The sequence below is a fragment of the Pteropus medius genome, unplaced genomic scaffold (genome assembly GCF_902729225.1).
Source record: "Pteropus medius unplaced genomic scaffold, Ma_sr-lr_union100, whole genome shotgun sequence".
In the NCBI taxonomy this organism is placed as follows: Eukaryota; Metazoa; Chordata; class Mammalia; order Chiroptera; family Pteropodidae; genus Pteropus; species Pteropus medius.
The window spans coordinates 46,693-64,968 of record NW_024349339.1 but is presented as its reverse complement, the minus strand read 5'-3'; the positions used below and the strand labels follow the sequence as shown (position 1 = coordinate 64,968).

The following is an 18,276-nucleotide window of genomic DNA, read 5'->3' as shown; positions in this document are numbered from 1 at the left end:
TTCCCATTCTGAAAACTCGCTCTTTGCCACACTGCTATGCCCATAAACAACTGGAGGCTAATAGTAATCTATTTTATATTAAGACTTCTATTGTAATTTGAGTGTCGAATATTTTCATTGTCCTAAATCAGTGATTTTTCAGACTTTTCTTTAAAGCAGTACAATCCTGCCAATCTTACATGGAAACCCAATGTTTAAAACAAACAAAATCAGAGTTCTGTTTGAATTGGGGAACATAAATAGGCTGTGTTTCCCACTGAAAAATCCCTTTCCCTGCTTCCTCCCTAGAAGGGCCTCTGAGCCACACTATGGAATTTCTGTTTGGAACACAACTTGATAAACACTGATTCAGTGATCTGTAACAAGGGGGCCTGGATTGAGCTCTCTGGTGGAAATGTTCAGTACTTAGCATTATGACAATTAGGTTTAGTTTCAAAGTGATCTTAGTGTGTTGGGAAAGAAATCAGATAGTAAAGTTGAGTAGCTAGAAGAGTGACAAAATAAGCATCAGTCAATCATTATGAGGCTTCAGTAGTGTGAAGGAAAAAATTCTAGATACCTATGAGTCAGCACATGGAATTAATAGGTTCTCAAATAAAATATGAAAATTAAACAACAATAATAGGAAGTAAATACTCTTATTTCCATATCGAAGATGATATCCAGCTACACACCTTTCTCCCTGCTTAAGGAACATAAAATAGATGTAAGAGAATTTCTTTTTAACAATCAAACATTGAAAATGTATTAAGGAAGATCTTAAAGACATTTTAAAGAGTTCTTTAAAATTAAAATTTATTTTCATGTGTCCAACATTGTTTATGTACTGTCATGCCTAAAAATTGAGAAAAAAATAAAATCATCAAATATTTAATGAGCACTGGGGTATATTAATAATTTAGTGTTTAATATTTTAAATATTATATTAGTGTTATTCTGTGATTAATGTTCAGTGTACCCTGACTTTCTGTAACATAATTAAGGTAACTATATCTAAACTTGAAGGACTTCAGTACTAAAGATTCACATATGGTTTCCTAATTTACAAGGATACTTTTTACCCTTATTTTTACTTGTAGTGCATCACTGACAAACACTGATAACTTGAGTCTTTGTCACAGAGTAGCTTGATGTAATGACCTATTAAAGTCATAGAAGTTTTATAATCATACTTGAATCTTCTAGTCGAGGATATAGCAAAGGTATGGCTCAAGTTTATTTAAATAAAGGATGTTATCTAGTAGATTATTAACTAAAGTAATTGTGTTTTTGAGTCCCATGATTACCTTGATCTCTTTTTGGTTCTTTTAAAAACAAACTTTAGTGATCTGCACAAATCAGACATATTGCTCTAAAAAAATCACAATTTACTATAGTGGCGAAATTAAGATTTATGTTTTGGGTTTTATTTGCATTCCAAAGCAAATAAAAGCTTTTTTTTTTTTCCATTTTCTAAAAATTAGGACTAAAGGGATGTGAGAAAGTAAAGGAACTAATATTTGTTGAAACCTTCTGTGTTCAGGCAGTCTGCTAGGTGCTTCATGGATTTGATCTTGTTCAATTCTTACAGCCCTAGAATATAGGTGGGATTATCTCCATTTTAAATATGAGAAAATTTAAATAAGAATAAGTTACTTGGCCAAGATCACACAGGAAAGTAGTAAGGAGAATGCTTAAACTCATATCTGATTCCAGAGACTGTTATTTTCACTGCCTTGGCCTGCTCATCAAAAGCAATCTCTACTTAGTGGTTGCATTAGTATAAGTAATAGTACTACTAATACTATTATAATAATTGGTAGTAGTACTGAATATGCCATTCCAGGCATATTTTTTTATAATTAGATTTTAGATGAATTTTGGAAAGACTTCCTTTTTAAGAATAGATTTCCCTTGATTATATAAATAATATACTTGTTACATAAATTTTAGAATATAAACCTATGATTTCCAAGGTTCTGTATAACATTATAAGTAATATGTTAATTCCAATCAAATACTCAAACTATAGCAAAATCAGATTTGAGGAAATAAGATAATTGAAGAGTGACGTCTTTGTTCTCTCTTTTTTCTAATGCCATGAAAAATAAAGAGGCCGTCCCCTTTAATAGATTACTTCATTCCCTTTTTAAGTTTCTCCATTTTTTCAATTACTCCTCATGTCTACCACTGAATGATAACAGTTATAATTCTAAAATAACCCTTCTTATCCTGTGGTTAACGTAGCTAATGACATGTATTTTACTTCAGAAAGTGTAATATGTGAATGTACATTTCCTAGTTGTGGCAAATGAACTGCTTGGCCCATTGTCCCGCTCCTCTAGGTTTCATATTGAAGCAGATTACATTAAAATATGTTGTTCCCTGAATTTTTCTCTGCATTACAAAATACATTGTTATGATCTGTTAACCATTGGTGGCTATTTCAATGGCACATTAATAAACAAGTGTACTTCAACTCTCCAGTGGGAAGTATATTTGGTGTTGTCATAAGATGTGGCAAATATCATATTATTTTGACTGTTTACGGAATTACCCTTCAGTTGAAGACAGAAAAGTAGAATTTATGTGCTTTTCAAATTAGTTACACAGTAGTATTTATGAAATAAATTAAAGATAAACCTATTGGATATGTACAGTAACTTTATGGACTAATGAAAATTATGATATTAGTTGGGTGAAAAGCTGAAGGGATTAAAACAAGTTATGATAGCATAAGTCTTATTGTTTCAGAAAAGATCTAAAATTAGACTGGTGAGAAACCAAGCAGCACTCAGAGAGTTGGAGAACTCAGGTTTATTACAGCAGTCCCAAAGGAGCTAGCACTCTGAAGATCCGGCCCTGGAGCTCAGTTACAACATTCCTTTTATAGACCCTTTTTGTCATAAGCTGATTGGTTAATTTGTCCTCAGACAGTCACAGAGCAGCAGGAAGAGTTGCTATAGTTGCAGGTAGTTTCATTGTGTTAGGGCAGGAGTTGCTATGGGTTACTGACAATTAGAAAGTGTTACAAAGCACATGAATTGCTAGGGGGAACAAACAGTTACATTTGTTGCTTAGATCAAACAAAAGGGAAGGTGAGTCTAGTCAATTTTGAGTATAGCCAGTGCAACAAGCATATTTACAGAAACAGAGCAGAGAGCTAATTAGCCTTTTGAATGAAAATTCCTCGTCATTATGAAGAATATGTTTGTCAAGATAGTCTGTATTCATTTAACTTCCCTTGATTTCCACTTTCTAGTTCATAGTTCGTAGGAAGTTGCATATGTCTGAAAATGTGAATGGGAGTCCCTGATAGAAGTAATAGGGCTTCAAAAAAGAAAGAAAGAAAAGAAACACACTAAAAAGGCAAAAACAAAAAAGGAAAAAGTAATAGAAGTAATGGTGCTTTAGTTACCCCAGTCCAAACCTTAGTAGCTCTTTTCACAGCTTGGTCTGCAAATTAATTTCATCTTATTATCTGGTATAAGCTCTACAATGAATTACAGAAATCTTTTGGGAAAGTTGCAGTTAATCTAATAAATCAGTATTAGTTTCCCATTGGTACATTAGTTGCCACTGATGTTAGAAAGCCTCTCTTCTTCAAAATTTGGCCCATAGTATATTTACTGACCCCCTCCACATATTTACTGTCAGTACAGATAAGCACATATTCCCTGACTCAGGTTTCTTGTCTCCCAGGAGCTTCAAAAACACTACCTAGACAACAGAATGTGGTAGCCCTTAGTTTATACAGCAGGTCTCTTCCCAGCAAATTGACAGCATTAAGAAGAGTGGCATATTCCTCTAACAGAGGTCAGATTTGCTTAGGAACATGAGGAGAAAGGTTGTCCAGAGATCACATAACTTGTATGTTTTCCTGGTTCAGGAAATACAAGAAAGGTCAGTAGAAATTGCAGAATACATGGCTCCAGGTTTTATAAAATTGAAGGGAAAGATTAAGGCAGGAAAAAGAAATACAGATGTAAGATTTCCCCAATCCCAGCTTTGAGGCTCTCCAATTATGTTGTTTTGCATCATTTGCTAGTTATTTCCTGTATGATTTCCTGGGGAGAAGGGTCTCCCAATGGAGGTGGTAAAGCTTCATAGTTACGTTGCATCTCTTGCTCTTGCTCAATCTCTTTAATCATTCCTCTTTCCAATGTCTTGGCTTCTTACAATAGTGACATTGACTTTTCATTAGAGTCTTGTCTTATTTGTTGGTGTTTCCAGAAAAGGGTTAGCTCCCTTTGTGAGTAATTCTAACTGGGCAGGTAACACTTCAGTCTTGACTCTTGTTTTTGTCTTCACCTTTCTCCATTTTTTCCCCAAAACTGGATTGCCAAGATGTAAGAAACTGTCTGCCCTTGCCATCCAGATACCTTTTCTCACTTGTGCTTGAATTCCGGCAGGAGAGCTACCACAAAACTGGGAAGGATTAAGGGTCTATTCTTATCTGCCCCTGCATCCATCCCTGTTAATTTAGAAAATGCCTCAGTGAACACTGATGGAAACAAATAGGGGACTCAAAGCAGCAGCACTGCAACTTCTCCCAGGTTGCCTGCAGAAAGGTTTCAAGGACTGCCATCAGCAGTGCCTCACAATAGATGTCCCAAGGCATGAGGAGCAGCCAAGTGGGAGGAGGTGCCTGAGGCCATGGCACTCCCTTGGGAAGCAGTGATCATTTGCCCACGTTATGCCTGTTCCATTAGTCCAGCAGAGTCGAGAGGTAGCGCTCCATGCAGCAGCCAACATCCATCCTCCTGCATAGGGCTGTGGAGTGAAAACGCACTGTAGAGCATCTCAGTGCATTTTCGCAGATCTTTCCAAAGCCCTGGAAAATAACTCTTAAGATGGGTGATATAGACTAGGAACGAGAGCGTATGCACTCTTACCACATCTGAGCCACCCAGCAGTCCTGGATAGCTTCTATAAGGCATTTGAGGCCCTTAAGCTCCAAAGGAATAGAGTTGATGTCCCTCATTGAGATGAAAGTAAGTTGGTTTGAATGGCACTGTGGCTTCCGTCTCATTTTGCTGTTTCGAAGCCTGACTCTCTGTTTCCTTTCTTTCAAGTTATGAAGGCAACCATTCACCAACTTGATGTCTTTTATCCAAACTTTCAGACTCTCTGTTCTTTCCTGTTAATCATTTCTGCTTCCCTAGGTGTTTTGTATATTGGGTGTCATGGGAGTCTTGGTTTAATCCATATGAGAACATTCAGATAAGTCTGGCAGTTATCTTTCTGCCAAAGGGAAGTTATCCCAAGATCCTAAAGCCACTGGGAGCCATCCATCCAAGAAGTCATCAGCTCCTTCTATGGTCCAGACTGTACAAAGAAGGGTGAAGGGAAGAACGGGAACAACAACAGAGAAGAGAACTTTCAGTTTCTTAAGTCTTTCTTTATGGCTGTTCCGTTCATTCTTATTTCCTGAGATCCAGAGACATCAATAATCTTTTTACTTCAACTATGGTTTTTTTCTAAAAAGCTCTGTTAATATTCCAGTTTATCTACTACCAATGATTTTTGTTCTGTCCATTGCAAAGCAAGACTTTTATTAGAATACCTATTTCAAATATGACAGAGTAAAATGAGCCTTTTAAGAAAGAGACCTGTTGGCTTCTTGTATTTTTCTACCGTTAAAGCCAGTGGTGAATCACATGCGAACTTTGAGCATATATTACCCATTTTGCTTAACAGTAACTCAAAATTTGCAGTAAGGTTTTGGAATTTTCCCTGAGAACCCAATCCGGCTGAGGCAAAGTGATTGAAGGATCACTTTTTTGGAAATTTTCTGAGTTTCTTACCTAATTAAAAGTATCCCAACTCTTCCAACAAATTCACCTAGCACGGGACTCACTTGAGTTATACCATCCTTATTACCAAATTATTGAAATAAAAAATTGAGGCCCAAAGGGGTATGCCAATTCATAAATATAGAATTAACTATTTTTATTAGTGAGGGGGAAAAAAAAACCCTGAATGCATGCAGATATGGCCCATAAGTGGCTATAGAAGTATAATGAATTTTCATCTCTGTTTATATGAAATTAAAGCTACAGTTCTTAAACATCACCCTGCTTTTTTATTAAACTCATCAGATGGTTCTTTTGCACTAGTAGGAACATTGTGCTTACTTTGATATCCTGTTTTTCATAATTTTTTATCAGGCTTACTACTGGGGATGATTCTAGACCTTGGCCAGCAGGGACTTCCAAGACAACAGCAGGCGTTGCAGGGGCTTGATGAGGGGAAGATTGGCTGGGAAAGCACTGGAGACTCAGGGACTCACCCTGCACATCCCCACTTATCTGCCTTTCTCTACCCATAGAAGATAAGACATTAACCTGTCCCATGTGAGATCTAAGGCTGAGTCGAGGATGAAAGCCAACTGCTAACTGCATTAAATCTGATTTCAAGTTATTGTGGGGTTTTACTATACCTAGATATGCAATACTATGTTTTAAGAAAAGACGCCTTAAACTTTATAAATAATTGCCAGATTGCTCTCCTGAATGGTTATTCCAATTCACATTCCCACCTGTAATGTATGAATTCCTACTTTCACACATCTTTGGCAACATCTGGTGTTTGCAGACTTTATTTTTTACAGTCTGATAAGTGTGAAGTGGTGTCTCCTTTTGGCTTTAATTTGCATTTCTTCACTATTGAGATCTTTTCACGTTTGTTGGTCATTTAGATTTCCTCTTCTGTGAATTTCCTGTTCACATTTTTTGCCTTTGAAAAAAAAAGCTGGTTACCCTTCTCGATATATGGGAGTATGTTATATATTCTCAGTACTAGCCTTCTGGATGGTCCTGTGTATTGCAAATACCAGCCTATGGCATTTTTGTTTTGTGCGGAATCTTTTGCATAAAGAATTTTTGTATACCCCAATGAACCAGACTTTTCCTTGATAAAGCTTGTGGTTGCATGTCTTCATTAAGTAGTATTTTCCTATTCCGCTGTGAGTGTCTGCTATAATTTCTTCCAAGTTTTTCAGGATTTCTTTTCATATTTAAATCTTTGATCTATTAATTTATTTTTATGTATGGGATGAGGTAAAAATATAATTTTATTTTTTCATATAAATAACCAATTGTCCTAGTACTATCTGTTGAATAGTCTCTTTTCTTCATTCATTTGTAATGTCACTTTTATCATTTATATACACACATGTATATTGCCTTAGGCTCACTTTTCTGTTACATATTTCCTATTTATTTTTATCTTTGCCTGTACCAATATAACACTGATTGTTTCTGTATTTTTATTCTAAGTATTGCTACCTAGTAGGGAAGTTTTTCTGCTTTTGTTCTTCAAAATTATTTAACTATTCTTGACCTTTTGTCTTTCCATATTAATTTTAGGATCAGCTTCTCAAGTTTCATAAAAACCCTTTGAGGATCTTTATTAGAATTACAGTGCACTGTAGATTGATTTGAGAATCACTATCTTCATAAATTGTGTCTTATCATCCATGAAAATGGTATATTGTTCCTTTTCCCTGGGTCTTCTCTTATGCCCTTTAATAAAGGGTTTTCATTTCTATTTTCTCTATAAATCTCCTGCATATTGTTTATCTTTAGATTTGTTTAGTTTTTGTCACGTTACAAATGGGATTTTTTTTTAATTAAAATTTTAATTGGTTTGCTGGTGAATAGCAACACTAATTTTTGAACTAGAACCTCCTATCTTTAATCTACTAACATTGCAAAAGAATATTATCAGTATGATACAGATCTCTTTTTTTAATTTCATTTTTCAGCTATAGTTGACATACAATAATATATTAGTTTCAGGTTTAAAACATAGTGATTAGACATTTATATAACTTAACAAAGTGATCACCCGATAAAACCCATCTGGCACCATACATTGTTATTACCATATTATCGAGTATATCCCCTATGCTATATTTTAAATGCCCATGACTATTTTGTAACTGCCAATTTGTACTTCTTAATCCCTTCCCCTTTTCACCTCTCCTGTACCATCTGGCAATTATGAAAGTGTTCTCTGTATCTATGAGTTTATTTCTGTTTTGTGTTTTAGATTCAAAAAGTAGAGAACAAATTAAATCATATGGTATTTTATTTCTCTGTACTAGTTATTTCACATAGCATACCTTCTAGGTCCATCAATGTTTTTGCAGATGGCAGGATTTCATTCCTTTTTATGGCTGAGTAATATTCCATGTATATATGTACCACTTCTTCTTTATTCATCTATTGATAGACATTTAGATTGCTTCCATATCTTAGTTCTTATAAATACGCTGCAGTAAACATGTGGATGCGTATGGCTTTTTAAATTAGTGTCCTGGGATTCTTCAGATAAATACCTAGAGGTGGGATTACTGGGTCCTCCTTTGTCTCTTGTTATAGCCTTTGTTTTTAAAGTCTAGTGTCTGGTATAAATATTGCTACCCTAGCTTTTTGTTTGCTTGTTTTCATTTTCATGAAACATCTTTTTCCATCTCTACTTTCAGTCTATGTATGTCTTTCAATCTGAAGTGAGTCTCTTGTAGGCAGCATATGTAAGGGTCTTGTTTCCTTATCCATTCAGCCATCTTTTGATTGGAGCATTTAATACATTTAAAGTAATTGTTGATAGATATATGGTTATTGCCATTTTATTATCCATACTTTTATCTTTTCTTTTTCTTTAAGAAGTCCCTTAAATTCATGTAATATTGGTTTGATATTGATGAACTGCTTTAGCATTTTCTTGTCAGGAAGCTCTTTATCTGTCCTTCAATATTTGACCAAGCTTTGCTGGGTCAAGTAATCTTGGTTGTAAGTGCTTGTTTTTCATCACTGAATATTTTGTGCTAGTCCCTTCTGGTCCACAGAGTTTTTGTTGATAAATCAGCTGACAGTCTTATGGGAGCTCCTCATAGGTAATTAACTGCTTTTCTCTTGCTACTTTTAAGGTTCTCTCTGTGTCTTTTGGCATTTTAATTGTGATGTGTCTTGGCGTGGGTCTCTTTGGGGTCATCTTTTTGGGGACTCTCTGAGCTTCCTAGGCTTATGTGTCTATTTCCTTCACCTGCTTAGGGAAATTTTCCATCATTATTTCTTCAAATAGGTTTTCAATTTTTTGTTCTCTCTCTTCTCCTTCCCCTGTGATGTGAATGTTGTTAAATTTGATGTTTTTCCAGAGGCCTCTTAAACTTTCATTTTTTGGATTCTCTTTTCTTGTTTCTCTTCTGATTGTGTGTTTTTGGCTACCTTGTCCTCCAAATTGCTGATTCAGTTCTCCGCTTCACCTATTCTACTATTGATTCCATTTAATATATTCTTTATTTAAGTTATTATATTTTTCATTTCAGACTGGTTCTTTTTTTTTTTCTATCTTCATTGTTAAGTTTCCTATCACTCTGTTGAAGTTCTCACTGAGATCATTGAGCATCTGTATAGCCAGTGTTTTGAACTCTGCATTTGGTAGATTGCATGCCTCCATTTTGTTTAGTTCTCTTTCTGGAGCTTTGTTCTATTTTTTGCTTCTTTGTCTCTCAATTTTGGCTGCCTCCCTGTGTTTGCTGCTATGTAATAGATACAACTACTGTGTGTCCCTGTCATGGCAATGGCCTTATGTAGTAGATGCCCTGTGGATTCCAGTGGCACAGTCTCCCTGGTCACCTGAGCTATGTGCTCCTGGTATGTCTCTTGTGTGGGTTGTGTGTGCCATCCTGTTGTAGTTGATCCTTGATTGCTATTGGCACGTCAGTGGAAGGGACTGACCTTCGAGCTGATTCATTGTGTTGACTGGCCATGACTACAGTGGAGAAGCTGTTGTCAGGGGCTCACTCTACAGAGCACAAATTCACTTTAGCAGATCTCTGGCACCTGCCAAGACTGCCCTTTGGGTGTGTCATTTGTGCAGGTGATTGAGTGGTGCTCTGGAGTAATCTGAAGTTGGCCACCAGGTATGTTGGTTCTTGGACCTCTTAGAAGGGGCTCTGGTGCAGGCCAAGTTCACCTACTGCCAATGCCCTGCACAAGACCACGTGGAATGAGCTACAGAGTGGTTTGCAAATGGTTGCCACTTGTCCTGGGCTTGGAGGTGCCTGGGAGAGGCTAAGCTATGAACTGAGGCTGGCTGCTGCTAGTACCAGGCTTGGGGCCACTTAGCAAGAAGTATGGGACACATTGAGGCCAGATGCTGCTTGTTTGAGATTTTAGGAAAGTCCACAGCATGAGCTAAGATAGATTATTTGTATGTAAAAGCCTCTGAAAATGGCTTGGGTGGGCCCAAAAAGTAGGTAGGGCAAGGTCTCAGGGGATCACCAGGGCAGGGCAAATGGTTTTAGCCAGGTTGATGGAGACTCAAATGTGGTACCCGCCTGTGTGTTCAGGCCAGGAGAGGGAGGGCTCAACAAAGGAACGGAAACTGCCAGCACTTCCATCTGAAAGAAAGCTACCTCTCTAGCCCTTGCCCTGAAGCCAGACAATTTATTCCCCCACCCCACCCCGTTTGTCCCTGGTGCCTTTCTAGCTGCTGCCACAGTGAGTCCATGAGTGAGTAAGTCCATGTATGGGCCCTTTAAGAGGACCGCTGGACACTCCGTCCCTTATCTCTTTCTCTAAAAATTCTAGTACATCTGAGTTCACCTCTAATCTTGCCTCAAACCATTAGGATGGGTGCATGGAACCATAAACAGTCCCTGTGGTTTGCATTTATAGCCTTCCATTATCTTTAAAACAAGGTAATCTATTTATGTTTTGTCCTTAAATGATTAACCATATTTAGAATGGTTCTAGGGCTTCCCAAGAGAACACTAGAACAATATGTTAATATACCTAATGTTTGATTTGTGCTAAAAGTTAAAAAAGCACTTACCTATTTCATTCAGCCCTCCTTTTGAGACATATGCATAGGAACTCCTTAGCTCAAATAGTAAAGAATATTTATCTTCATTATAAATAAGAAATGTTGCTTTCAGAGCTCAAACTTTAAAAGAACATAATTATTACATTCAAGGCAAGAAATATTCTTTAAAAACATTAGATTTTTTTTTTAATTATTAAGTGAAAGTGTACAAGCAGAGCCTGGTGTTAGATAAATATATGTTGAATTACTACGCTCTTAGTTGGACATTTTCTTTTATTCCCTAAAACTGCTAATCCAATTTTGTATGTCCTTTTGTCATCATTAATCTTTGTCCAACACAAGAATGTTAAACAGAAACCAGGTGTCTTTTCATTGAAGGACATGGAAAGCGTTTCTTATACGAGATTCAGTATTGTGCACATATTTTTCCTTTCAGTGGATGTGTGTACATTGTTTTACATCGGTCACTTCATAAATTTTATGCATTACTTAATCATTATATTCAGGTATATTCATAAGAACTCTCAAGAAGGAAGATTTTAGAAACTCGTAAGTATTCCATTCCACTGTTTTCATTGATTTTTTTCTACATTTGACTGAAATTATTTTTGCTGTGCTTGAGGTCCCTTTCTATTTTCCCCTCCTTCCTGGTCAAAAAGAAAATGTCTGACTAGTTAACCTTTTCAACTTGACATTTGAACACTCACTTTTCTTTATTCTCTATGCAATAATCATCCCAATTTTCTAATTTTTTTTCTCAGAAATTTTCAACTCCTAGTTTATCTTAATGTTTCTGAGGTAGTCAACTCCATCTCAAATTTGAAATCTCCTATTGTAATTATGTGATCATTTCTGTTTATAAATTTGAATTAAATTAAATTTAGGTTTCATTGTGTTTTAAGTGTTCTAAAATAATCTTTCAGCCATGGAAACAAAGAAGCATTTTCCTGCCAAGGAATAAAATTGGCAGTGGATTGGTTTTTGGAAAGAGGCCGCAAAGATGTTACAGTTTTTGTTCCTGCGTGGAGAAAAGAGCAGTCTCACCCTGATGCTCTCATTACAGGTAAATCCTGTTAGCTGTTTGTACTTAGCGTCCATTTATACCTATGCAGGTCTCTGGCACTGTCAGGTATTTTGCTGGACAATATGTAAATTTGTTTTTGTTTACTCAGTCTTTTTAACTACCATGTTGTCTTGGGTGGAACAGTAAATTTATTTTCAAGTTTAAAAACTACCTGTTTATGTTAACTAAACAATAATTCTTGCTACATATGCCAGTTTTTATTTTTTAATTTGAATACTTTTCACTTCAAATTTTGTAGAATTCTGTCCTTTGGAGACATGCAGGTAATCAGGAGACCTAGATTCAAATTCAGGCTTTCCCATTTACTAGCTATAGGACTAGTAATTAATGGAGGAGAGTAAGGAAATCTTAAGGTCCATAATATATATTTACAGTTTGCTTTTCACACAGTGATACTAATTCATGCTCTTGCCAACAGTGAACCAATACCAAAATCTTTCTAGCACTATTATAATAATTTTCAGTCTTTCGCTATTAAAAAGCAAAATCATTTAATTATTTTAATTTGTAGTAGTTTGATTAATAAACATCTTGAATAAAAACAACTTGAATATTTTTTAACTTTATTATTGATTTATATTTCATCATCCTGAATTCCTTTTTTCTACATGACCTTTAACTATTCATCTATTGAATCTTCAAATTTTTCTAGTTTATTTATATGATTTTATATATAAAAAAAGAATATCCCTTTGTTTCTCAAAGTCATGCATAAGATATTTATATAGGTGCCTTTACATAAGTAAACTTCATTACAGTATAATTTTTTTTCAATAAAATGCACTGATTTTGAGAGCACAACTTGATTAGTTTGAAAAATATACACACCAATATAATAGATAAAGAGTGAATATTTGCATCACCCAAAAAGTTCTCTCACATCAATTTGCTACAAAAATCCCCAGGAAAAACTTTTATCTACTGTCATTATTGATTTTATGGAAGTAAACAATATGTACTACGTTGTATCTGGTTTCTGGGACTCAGCATAATATTTTTGAGATTCACCCATGCCATTACATGCATCCATCACTCATGTTTTTATTGCCGAATGGTATCACATTCGCAAATTAACCAAAATTTATTCATTTACCTAATTGATGATATTAGAGTTTTTTAGTTTGAGATTATTATGAATGGAACTGTGATGAAAGTTTGTCTATACATTTTTCTGTTACCACACGTTTTCATTACTAATGGGTAAATACCTGAAATGGAAATGGAGAGTCACATGGTAAGTATATATTTAACAATATAAGTAAGTACCAAACTTTTTTCCTTACTTGGATCATTTTACATTGCCACCAGTTATTCCATACTTTCCTTCACCTTTGTTATTGTTAGTTTTTAAAAAAATTCAATTCTGTGCAGTGACATCAGATTGCGATTTTAATTTGCATTTCCATGATAACTAATAATGTTGTATTCCTTTTCATGGTCTTAATAACTAATTGTATACATTCTTTTATGAAATATTCAAATCTTTTTCCTATTTTTATTGATTTTTTTAATTTTTATTAAAATGTAAGACTTTATGCATTCCGTATGTGTCTTATATCAAATATGTTGCAAATATTTCTCCCAGTCTGGCTTGCCTTTTCATTTTCTTAAAGTTGTCTTTCAAATAACAGAAGTTTTTCATTTTTATAAAGTCCAGTTTTTCATTCTTTTTTCCCCTTCTATGGTTTAAGCATATTGTGTCCTAAGAAATCTACATCTACCCCAAGGTTGTGAAGACATTCTCTCTCCTTTTTTTTTTTCAAAGTTCTATAGTTTCAGTTTTTACATTTAGCGCTATGATTCATTTTGAGTTAAATTATGTGAATGGCAAGAGATAAGAATCAAAGTTCATTTTTTTTATGAAGATAAACAGTAGTTCCAGGGATACTTTTTTTTTTTTTTCCATAAAGCTATCCTTTCCCCCAGGGAATTACCATGGCACTTTTACAGAAAATCAAGTGACCATAGATATGTGAGTGTATTTCTGAAATCACTATTCTGTCCCATTGACCTGTATGCCTACACTTTAACAAAGCCATACTGTCTCGATATCTGTGGCTTTAGTAAATTGGAAGTCCTCCAACTTTGCTTTTCTTTGTTAAAATTGTTTTAAATACTCTAGGTCCTCAGCATTTCCATATACATTTTGAATCAATTTGTCAGTTTCTATCACACACACAAAAAGTTGCCTGCAGTTTTTACTGAGATTGAATTGTATCTATAGGTTAATTTGGTGGAAATTTATATTTTGAAAATATTGAGCCTTCTCATGCATGAACATAGCATCTCTCTATCCTGGCCACATAAAGGTGAATTATGAACTACCTCTACCTATTTTCCATCTGAAAAAATTCATGTAAGATCGGTATACTTTAGTTCTTAAATATTTGGTAGAATCGACCAGTAAGAGCCATGTTGGCTAGACTTCTTTTTTGTGTATGGGAAGACATGTAACTATAAATTTACTTTCTAATAGATATAAAAGCTATTACGGTTTTTAATTTTTTCTTGAGTCCATTTTGCTCATTTGTTTCTTTCAAGGAATTGTTCATCTAGGTTGTAAAATTTATTCACATAACATTAATCAGAATATTTTAATGTCTGTAGGAGCTATAGTGACAGCTCCTTTTTGTTTCCTGTATTGATAATTTGTGACTTTCCTCTTCTGTTCTTGACCAAACTAGCTGCAGATTTATCAGTTTTATTGACCTTCTCTATCATCTTTCTTTATTATCTCCATATTCCTTTTCCTGAAGTCTATTTTGTTTGATACTAATATAGCCACTCTTGATTTTTTTATTAATATTTGCATTGAATATCTTTTTCAATCCTTTTATGTTATTATTATCTTTATATTTAAAATATGCTTCTTTTTTCGGAAAACATTCGGAGTGAAACATCTTCATATCTCTCCCCTTGAAACAACAATAAGCTGAACATCTAAAACTAAAAAAAAAAAAAAACCACCCTAACTGCACACCAGCACATCTGAGCATGGGTTCTGCGCATAAGAGCTACCACAGGTCAGAACCCCAGGTGTCGGGCAGTGGACTCGGAGAAATAAAGAAGTTGCATCTCGCAGCCAGCGGAGCTCCCTGCAGGAGGAGGGGTAGGGGTGAAGGTGCGGTGACTTCCCTGATCAGCCTGCCTGGAAGTGCCGGAACTTCTAGCAGCCGGCACCAGGGCCATCACTGGGCCAGAAAGCAGAGAAGTGGAATGGGACCACAGAGAAACAACAGTTGATTTTTACTGGCCCCAGTTACAAAACTGAGACTGAGCCACAGTTCCCAACTCCCAACCCAGAAGGCTCCTCTCCCCATACCCTCCAAGACAGATCACCACAGAACTCCAGGAAAAGTTGAGCAAATGCTACCGAAACTGTTGCTAATACTGACAGGAACTGAAACTGAGAGTAGCAAGTATGATTAAACATCTACAAGAAAATAAAAAAGACATTTAGGCTTTATATAAAGCAGGGATCCAAGAGTCTTAGACGCCACCTACTGGAAACCAAAAGAAAAGCTCCTTCTTTGCAGCAGGCTAAAAAGAGACCTTTATGTAATAAATCTTCTTTCTGGAAAAACAAAAGAATACACTTCCATAAATGCCCAGGTGGAGAAATAGTCCATTAAACACCATGATCAACCAAGGTGACAAGGCATCTCAGAAAGAAATAGAAAATAAGCTTACAGACGAAGAAATATGTGACTTAAATGACAGAGAATTCGGGATGGTACTTCTGAAAAAAATTCAATGAGATCCAAAACAACTCACATCAACAATTTCAGGAATTTAAAAAACAACTAGATAAGCAGAGCAAGGAGGTTGAAACCCTCTAAAGGAACCAAATAGAACTTCTGGAGATGATGAACACAGTGTAAGAGCTGAAAAATGAAATAGCAGGCTTGGGAAATTGAGTTGACCAAATGGAGGAAAGGATCAGTGATATTGAAGACAGAAATCTAGAAATAAATCAGAAGGAATAGAGAGAAACTGAAGAATGAAAAATAATAAAAGAAATACAAGAAATAGCCGATACTATCAGGAGAGGAAACATAAGAATAATGGGCATTACCAAAGGCAAGGAAAAGGACCAGGGATGAGAAAGAATTTTCAGACAAATAGTGGACAAGAATGTCCCAAATGTAAGGAATGAGCTGTGGCTTGGAATTCAAGAAGTCAACAGAACACACAATTATCTCAACCCAAAAAGGCCTTCACCAAGACACACTGTATAAGTTTATCAAAAAATAATGACAAAGACAATGCTCAGGGCAGCCAGGGAAAAGAAGACAGTAACATATAAAGGAAACCCCATTAGATTATCATCAGACTTCTCTACGCAAACCTAACAAGCCAGAAAAGAATGGAATGAAATATTTAAACTATTAAGTGAAAGGAACTACCAGCCTAGAATGATGTATCCAGCTAAGATCTCCTTTAGATATGAAGGAGAAATTAAGACCTTTCCAGACATACAAAAATTGAGGGAATTCTCCACTATAAGGCCTGCTACAGGAAATACTGAAAGATGTCAGCTCATCTGAAACAAAATAACAAAACAAAAAGAAAAAGACATAATTAGGAATAAAGTGACTAACAGGCAAATAGAAGCAGAGGAGTGCAACCCTTACTAAAAACAAGGCATCATAAGCTTAAAGAATAAGCAGAGAATTTCTATAGCAGGAAACTAATTCAGCATACATAAGGACAAATTGAGATAACAATGACTGAAAAGGGGAGGATTCAAAGATCCAAATTCACAAAGGGGAAAGGAGATAAGGCACACGCAGAAGAAAATGGACAACTCTATATATATAACTATCCTTTTCATGTTCGTAACGATAACCCCACACCAAAGATTCACTACTGAAGTATATAACATAAAACAAGAAGAACCAGAGGCAAAACCCACAATTCCAAGCAAAATAAAGAAAACAGAAACACAAAGACAAGGAAGCAATGGAAACACCAAGCTACCAAAAAGCAAAAGATAAAATGTCTGTAAGAAGACCTCATATTTCAATAATCACTCTAAATGTAAATGGACTGAACTCACCAATAAAAAGGCACAGAGTTGCAGAATGGATCAAAAAATAAAACTCAACCATATCCAGGTGACAAACAAGGCAAATATAGACTCAAAGTAAAAGGGTGGAAAATGATATTTCAAGCAAATGGCATTCAGAGAAAAGCAGGAGTAGTGTTACTATTATCGGGTGAAATAGACGTCAAAATAAAAAAGGTAAAGATACTGAGGGACACTTCATAATGATAAAGGGAATCATGCACTAAGAAGACATAACATTTATTAATATCTATGCTCCCAATCAAGGAGCACCAGGATATGTAAAGTAATTACTAACAGAACTAAAGGGAGAAACAGACCGAAACACTATCGGAGTAGGGAAACTAAATGCCCCACTGTTAGATATGGACAATCATCCAAACAGAAAATCAAGAAGGAAATAACATCCTTAAATGACACATTAGACCTATGACACAGATGGACGTAAATGACATATACAGAGCCTTCCATCCTAAAACAGCTGCTTATACATTCTTCTTTAGTGCACATAGAACAATCTCAAGAATTGACCACAAATTGAGACACAGAAATAACCTCAACAAATATAAGAGGGTTAAAATCATACCAACCATACTCTCTGATCATAATGCTTTGAAACTAGAGATCAACTGCAAAAAGAAATCAGGAAGAACCATAGATACATGGAGATTAAACAACATGCTATTGAAAAATAATTGGGTCAGGGAAGAAATAAAAAGAGAGATCAAGAGATATATAGAAACAAATGATAATGATAGTACAACATACCAAAAGTTTGAGATACAGCACAATCAGTCATAAGAGGGAAAGTTCATATCATTACAGGCCTATCTCCAAAAACAAGAATGAGCCCAAATAACCTAACACTTCATCTTAAAAAACTTGAAAAGGAAGATCAAATGAGGCCTAAAGATAGCAGAAGGAAAGAAATTGTGAAAATTAGAGCAGAAATAAAAGATATTGAAAACAAACCAAAAAATAGAAAAAATAAATACAACAAGGAGCTGGTTCTTTGGCTAGACTCACTAAAAAAAAAGAAAAGACACAAATAAAATCAGGGATAAAAGAGGAGAAATTATGACTGACATCGCAGAAATACAAAGGATCATGCAAGAATACTATGAAAAATATATAATAACAAATTTAATAACCTAGAAGAAATGGACCAGTACTCAGAAAAATACAATTTCCCTAGGCTGAATCAGGAAGAACTGATCAGCGGTATGGAAATTGAAGCAATCATCAAAAACCTACCAAAAAGTCAAAGTCCAGGACCAGATGGCTTCAGCAGTGAATTCTACCAAACATT

General features: G+C 35.3%; 1 protein-coding gene across 1 annotated transcript in view; it reads left to right on the top strand.

The window, feature by feature from the left end:
* Nucleotides 1-14,887, top strand: part of LOC120618054 (probable ribonuclease ZC3H12C) — a 60,917-nt gene extending 46,030 nt beyond the window's left edge. The window contains exon 4 of the mRNA XM_039881916.1: nt 11,739-14,887. The gene's annotated coding sequence lies outside the window, so the exon portion shown is untranslated. The remainder of the gene's footprint in view (nt 1-11,738) is intronic.
* The last annotated feature ends 3,389 nt before the right edge of the window (nt 14,888-18,276 follow it).